The sequence below is a fragment of the Neomonachus schauinslandi genome, chromosome 14 (genome assembly GCF_002201575.2).
Source record: "Neomonachus schauinslandi chromosome 14, ASM220157v2, whole genome shotgun sequence".
In the NCBI taxonomy this organism is placed as follows: Eukaryota; Metazoa; Chordata; class Mammalia; order Carnivora; family Phocidae; genus Neomonachus; species Neomonachus schauinslandi.
The window spans coordinates 33,382,884-33,390,552 of NC_058416.1; the positions used below are offsets into that span (position 1 = coordinate 33,382,884).

At 37.7% G+C, this 7,669-nt stretch overlaps 1 pseudogene; it reads right to left on the minus strand.

The window, feature by feature from the left end:
• Positions 1-254: 254 nt before the first annotated feature.
• Positions 255-5,092, minus strand: LOC110576962 (annotated as a pseudogene).
• Positions 5,093-7,669: the final 2,577 nt, after the last annotated feature.

The following is a 7,669-nucleotide window of genomic DNA, read 5'->3' on the forward strand; positions in this document are numbered from 1 at the left end:
TAAAACCTCAGTGCTGCTTAATGCGACCCTTCCGCACTCCTTGTCAGGACCTTAGAGCTCTTGGAGAAAAAGCTGTACCTGTGATGACTGATGCCACTATGAATTCAGTATCTCTAACCTAAGCTAGAAGGCTCTCCATTTCAGATATTTAAAATCTCTTCAAGTGATTTCTGTCCTTTCTTTTCCTCCTCTTCATTTCTTTTTAAATACAGATTTTATGTAGGTATCTATGCTTACAATTGAAACTGTGGCAGTTAAAAATTCACAAGCTTGCCCGTGAGCTTTTTATATATAACCAGAAAAAGTTTTGGCCTTCACTTCCACATTGTTCTGCTGTGCTTTATCCAAATGTATCTTTAGGAACCAGCTGCTGTCCTGATTCACACGAATTCGCTCACCCACAATTTTACTTGGAAGACCCAAGTCTTGAAGAATTGCATCATGGAACATTTTGTCTTTTCTTTTTTCTTTTTATGTCTTTTACATATGAGGTAGAATTCTTCCCTGAGCAATAGTGACAACGTGCTTCCCACTTAACGCTTCTCCAATTCATGTACTAGCTGCATTTGGATCTTCTGGAAAGATTTCACATGAGGAATGGAAACAGGATTGTAACATCTCTCTGACCACTACTAACTTTAATTTTCTTGGCTGCTGGGATAGTTAGCTCTCTTAGCTGAACTCTGGAATTTACTTCCAAGTCCAGGAGAATCTGAGAAATTCCAGACACAACTCATCTGGCTTTTTGCCAAGCCTTCAAAATCACTGGACTTGAATTAAACGTGAACTTCTGGCTGAGCACTCTGGGAAGAGTTCGAAGTCTTAGGAGAACTCAGTCTCTCTCACTGATAGAGGGAAGAATCACTCGGGAATACCCTGCAGTCCCCTCAACTTGCAAAGCTTTGTCTTGAATTCATACTTTGGTATTTGCCATGTCCTCTCCCTAAACTGCTCTTTTCTTCTACTTTCATTTCCTCTCTTCTGAGCCTTTCTCCTGATGAATCCTATTTTTATGTAAAGTAACAAGCTCTTTTTCCTCTGAACTCACATTTCCATTTCATGTCCAACAGGCAAGTTATCTAAATTTAATGTTTTATGTTCAAAAAGCTTTTATTGATCACTCTCTCATACTTATTTGCAAACAGTAAGTAAATAAGTAAATAAATAAATAATATTTTAATGTACCTTAAAAAATAATTTCATAGGTTCTAAGTGACCACAGGTTATAAGTGTTAAAAAGTTTTTCTGGACCGAGTTATCATTATAATTATCCATTATAGTATACAACTGGTCAAAATGATATAAATACTGTTACATTTTGATAAATATTTCAAATGGAAAAGTAAAATTTATTGGAACTAATTTCTTAACGACATAAAAGGGCTCTTGCTTTTAACTTTAAATTCATGCAGCTAGTTATGAATATTAATCATGTCTAGAACGAGGCAGAATTCACCAAAAATTCTCTTTCTGGTTTTAAAGATTAAGCATGATAAATCTTGTTCTTGTACATATGGAGATTTGAATGGAAAGACTTTTGTTAAACAAGTGTCTTTCAGCTCTTTGACTTCCTTTTGAATTATACGCAAACAAACAACAACAACAACACACACACACACACACACACACACACACACACACACTGTGACCTGGCATGTCTGACGCAGGATACAAGGGCCTCAAGCCCTATCCTTTCCCATATTTGATGAAGGTTTGGATGTGTATTGGGTTTTTTGTTGTTGTTGTTGTTTATTTTGTTCTGATATTAAGGTAACCAAAATAAAGAAGATACAGTTTTATACAAAAAAATTATCTTTAATATTCTATATGCCACGGATTCAGTTAGCCCTCCTTCAATTTTGTTGAAAGCAACTCATTGAAAACATCTGATTTGTAAAAGGATTTCTTAGTCAACAGAATCTTTCACTTTCTTGGGCCAGAAACCATCATTTTGAATTGTTCCTTTGTTTGATGTCCTAGACATAGGTTCTGCTACCTGAAGGTGATATGCCCTAGTAAGCCTTTTTTAGAGACTGGCTCCTGAGAGGAGGTAGGCAGAAGAGGAAAACCAGGGAGGAAGATCAGTTTCAGAGCAGATGACATATAAGCTGCTGAGAGTCTAGAAGTTGTTATCTCAAACACTCTCTGAACCATTATACCCTTAGGAAGAACATCAACCCAGAGAAGTGGGATAATCCTAGTAGAAAGACTGTTGTTGTCCATATACCCTAGTCTGCCTCCATAGTTCCCTTTGTCACTCTATTATGATAAACAATCATTTATCATAATTACTTTATGTTTGCGTCTTCACCAAAAGTTACATTCCTTAAGGAAAGTGCCTGAGTTTTTCGCTTCACTTTGCCAAGTATGGCACATAGGAAGTGTTTAATTAATGTTTGTAGGATGAATGTAATTAATGAAAGAGTGAATAAAAAAAATTACCAAGAAACTAACCTACTTGGTTTACTTCCTGCTTTGTGCCTTCCTTAAATAAAAATTCCTTCTGGATAAAAAATCTTATTAATTGTCTAACTTCATTATAAATTAGTTACTTCTTTACTTGCTGAGAGCAGCTGGTGAGCTTAAAACAAAGACAAAGAAGACAATGGGACCTATATGGGGGAAACAGTGCAAAGAGGAAGATGAAAGATATAGCAAATGTTATACTTGGGCCTTAAACACACCCTGTAGTTGGGGGAAGTATAATGGCTAAGGGATTATTAGCACTTTAGGGTAATGGAGTCAGAGAAACAGGAAACCTTGAATTCAGTATTTCTGAGGTGTGGCAGAAAGATAGGAAGCCCCAGTGAAAAGGTTAAAAAAAAAAAAAGATACTTATGCACAAATTGAAGGCAGCTTCATATCTGAAACTGCGAATTCACTGCAGTAAAATCCATCCCTTTCCCTGCCTGAGTTCATTCTTTTCAAGGTGAGTTTATTCTCATATAGCTCCAAGGCTGATCTCGGGCTGATAAGGTCTTGGTTGGATTTCCATTCCAGGAGAATGGAGTAGAGGACCTTGTAAAATTAACGTTCCTCTGCTGCTCTGAAGATAAGTGCTTGGCTGACCCCAGAGTGCAAAGCTGACTATAAAGTTCACCTTCTTTCCATATCCCAATGTTGAAAGAAGGCTGAAATGGTGAATAATTCATCTGGCTGTGATAAGCAATGTGGCCTTGTTGGTAAGGGCTTTGTGATACTATCACCATCCATTCTCTGCATGGAAACCTATCAAAGGGTCTTACTTTATGTCTATTCCATTTAGAAAGTAAACAAAAGAAACTAACAGAAGTCAAAGTGCAAAGGTTCAATGAGAGTTACTTGGGTCATTTTTTAAAGTCTGATATTATTTCATTTGGAATATTTATTATATCTCACATGCAAGTCTCTCTGTATGGAATTTCCTTATTTCCATCAGTTAGGGAGTCAGTTAAAATACCATGATTTATTGTGGGTAGGGAAACCTACCATCAGGAAGCCTTTCCACACAGGTACATTGACCTTCAGTATACAAGAAATTTTGAAATTTCTATTTCCAAAATTTCTTCAATCTCGTTTGTAGGAGTCCCCCCTTTTCTTTCAGGAGTATATGTGCCCTTGTTCCTATCATCACTAAGAGACTTAGAGCAATTTATCAGAAAATTAAAAACTATAACTAATCAAAATATCTATCCTCCCCCCCCCACCCGCAAGCAACATATTTGGACCAAAGGGAATCAGGAAAGACTAGGTACATCCAGGGGAGTGAATTTAGTTGTTATTGCAATAAATGAAAGATAGCCTAGAAACTGATATATGAGTTACCTTTTCAAAAACCATTTATATTTAACAGGAATTAAAGCCATAAATTAAACTAAGAAAAGAATTCTGATAGTTAAATTTCTGCATTTAAATAGGAACATTATTTGTGTTTTAGAAGGATTTTATAGTGAACATAAAAATAATCAATACATTTTTACTATCCGTTAATAAAGCTGGACTTTCTGGATCATTCATTCATTCACACGACAGGTATTATGAGCCTGGTTTGTGCAAAGCACCATGAGAATAAAGATAAATAAGACATGTTCCCTGTCCATAGGTCAGGGACACAAGCAATGGATTGAAATTAAAAAATATGGTGTTGTAATGTGGTGGTGTACAAAGATAATTGAGGAATATTGGGATATTTAGACCAGCCTGGATATGCCAAGAAAAGCTTTACTAAAGTTGTTACATATAAGTGTGTATAAGTAATAGGTAGGTAGAAATGCATTCCAAACAAAAATAACATTCTGTTTTAAGACAATGAGGAGCAATATATTATAGGAAGTACACATTTCATCTTTGTAGACGTGCAAAGTTAAAAAAAGAAGGCCATAAACTGGGTTAGTCAGGTAGGTGGAATATATGACTAATATGCTGTACACATAATTGAATTTTAATTTGTAGGTAACGGGAAGCTGTGGGGACCATGAGCAGAAATGTGGCCTGGGTACTCACCCCCACCCCTTTCAGGTAATCCTTGCTCTATATAATGAGTACTTATAGGGTTTCCCTTCCTTTAGCCTTTCTGTGTCCTTTCTGGGCTCATCTCAAAATTTATCAAGGAAGTCCTTGGAATGTATACAAATGTATTCATTTTGTATTTGAATAAGCCCACCAGTATGATTGTGTGGAACACACAGGATTCCTTGAGTTCATGATAAAACTTTATAGATACAAAAAGAGTTCTCATGGATATTTAAGAAATGGAGCAAAAATAATTTTTCTAAATAGGAAAACAGTCACAAAGAAGAGAATGGAAATGCACCAAATTTAAGCCTGGTTATTTCGTAGTTTTGAAAAACATAATTATAGATAATAACTTTTCTGATTTTTGTGTTCTTCCTGAATCAGAGTCCCTCTCTTAGTTAATATATTTTAATAAAAGTCTATAAATATTTAGAAACATTGACCAAAATTCTTAAAGGATAACTTACAGCTATGCCATTCTGAATCCATTTGGTGCTCTTAAAAAGATTTCTTGTCCATCTCCTGGCTTGTGTCTACAAGTCTTTCCTGTCTATGTGAACTCACCTTTGAATGTTTCTATCTTATTTTTGCCACTCATACGTACCATTCCTCTGACTTCTACCTGGTCCTAACTGTCACCCTATCTTCCCTGCTATCCACCATTATTGTTCATTTCCACCTCTGAGTCTCTTCCTTTCTATCTACCCCATAGTGTGAATCCTTCTTTCCTTGAAAGCCATTAAGAGTTAATCATTTCAGAGGTACAGGCATCTAATTTAAATCTTAAGGTGTCTGGAAATATCCCAATAATTATAATCTTATCTTTTTTAGTGGTTTAGAAAAGTATTGCCTTATGATTTCCTGACTGGAATGCTTATATCACTAAGAACAGGTTATAGAAAACAACAACAACAACTCAAATTGACTTAAACAATAAAGAGGATTTATGGTCCCCTACATATATGAAGGCCATAAGTCTGGCTTCAGAATTTGTTTGATTCAGTAGCTAAAGATGCCAAGGAGCCAGTTTCTTCTAGTCCTGTTGCTCTGTCTTCTGTAATGTCAGGTTTATTTCCATAATGGCGGACTGGCTGTAGTCATTTCAAACTTTTGTATCTCTACACCAAACTGTCTAGCAGAGGGAATGACTAGCTTTGAAACACAATTGGTCTTTTGCTAGAGCCATAGATCTTGTCTCATCAGAGTACTTGAGTCCAAAGATCTTTGTCTCCCAAGCAAAAGGTTTCAAAGTCCTGCCCATCTCTGAGGCCCTTACTTTAAGAGCATCTGTATCATGCACGGCCTTTGCTGTTAGGTGATTCACAATGACAGATTCAACAGAGAGATGCTGGTAGGCTGCATCTTCTAAGGAGTTCACCTGTCATCTTTGTAGTCATAGAATACCAATAGGAAATGCTTGGAAAGGTCTTTGTATTAAGCTTGGATGGTGCCATATTATGTTAGGTCATTTACGGCCTGACTTCTTTATGCAGACCTTAGCTGGAAGAAGAGAACTGGGCTTTTCTAGTCCTTCTGGACATTAGATGTCTAGACTTTGAGCCATTTGGTTCAGTCTGCAGGCAGAGAAGTTTGCTGATCATTTCCTACTCACCACGTTGATGATGGAGGGGGTTCCCCTCCCTAAATAGTAAGATGGCAGAACACATGACACTAGACAGATGAAATTGACAGTAGTTTATTAGTCACATATGCCCACAGTTTGGGAGAGGAGGACACTGCCTGCCATGCAAGACCACACAGGGGTTGCAATTGAGAGCAGAGAGAATCATAAGGGTCTGTGGGAGGCAGGCTTTGTAATAACAAGAGGGTGAGGTGCCCCCTGGTACCCTAGCCCTGGGAGGATGTGATTGGCTTCACCGGATAATTTTGAGGGCTGGCAGGGAGGTGAAACCCATTAGATTGAGGACTGTGTGGGGTGCAGCTGGCCCAACTGATAGTGCAAGTAGCTTAGTGGGAAGCCTTTCCCACTGAGTGGGGGGCATATCTGACTAGGGCAGGGGAGCTCATATTTAGGCCTTAGGGACCCTGCGAGGATCAAAGATGTCAAGGCAGCTTTTGAAATTTTAGATCTTACAATACAAGAGGTTTTCTGTTAACAATGATGTATTTTCCTTTTTTACTGCTTTCAACAGGGCCAGTATCCGGCTAAGCTTGTACCTTTGTTTCTTTCTGAAGCTAGCAAGTATTCCAATATACTGCTTCTTTTTCCTAGGCTAGGGCTGTACTTGATAAATACATGGTCTAACTTTCAATATACAAAAGTTGAGGTTCAAATACCATTTTACTATCAAATAATAAGTATTTCAAATTCTCCAGCCTGGAATATTGAGGCCTTCTCTCTCCTATACCATATATTCTGTGGTTAGCCGGTTTGATGTTTTGGGGCTGGAAATTTGCAATATTTTATATTTTACGTTTAAAAAATTTTTTTTAAAGAGTTTATTTCTTTATTTTAGAGAGACAGAGAGAGAGAAAGAGTGAGAGAGAGAGAGAGAACGGGGGAGGAGCAGAGGGAGAGGGACAAGCAGACTCCCGCTGAGTGCAGAGCTATGGGGGGTGGAAAAGGGGGGGCTCGATCCCATGACCCCGAGATCACGACCTGAGCTGAAATCAAGAGTCAGACACTTAACCAACTGAGACACCCAGGCACCCCTCAAATTGTTACTTTTTTTTTTTATTGAGATTCTTGGTTTCAAGGAACAGAAATCAACTCTAACAAATTTATGCAGAAAAGATACGAGTAACTTATAGAATCAAAGGGAATGCTGGAAAACCATGTTCACAAAAGTTGGCAAAAACTAAAGTAGTCTAGACAGTAACCCTGTAGGCATGTAATGGCACAGGAAGAGTTTTTGATCTTGATCCTGTTGGACTCCCCATGCCGCCAATGTAGTGACAAGCCCACTAATAACGGGACTTGCGCTAAACTCTCAACTCTGCTGTTGTCACCAGACTCCTGAAGCCATCATTGTAAAAATTTTCCAGTTGTCAAAGCCTTTTCTCTTGGGATTTATTGCATGTGCAAAGAGAATAAACCCTAAGTGTGTAGCTCAATGAATTTTTTCAAATATATTTGCCTTGTAACTAGGACTCGTATCAAGATGAAGATTCTCAGCACACTAGAAACCTCCTTCAATACTCACTCTTTCTTCAT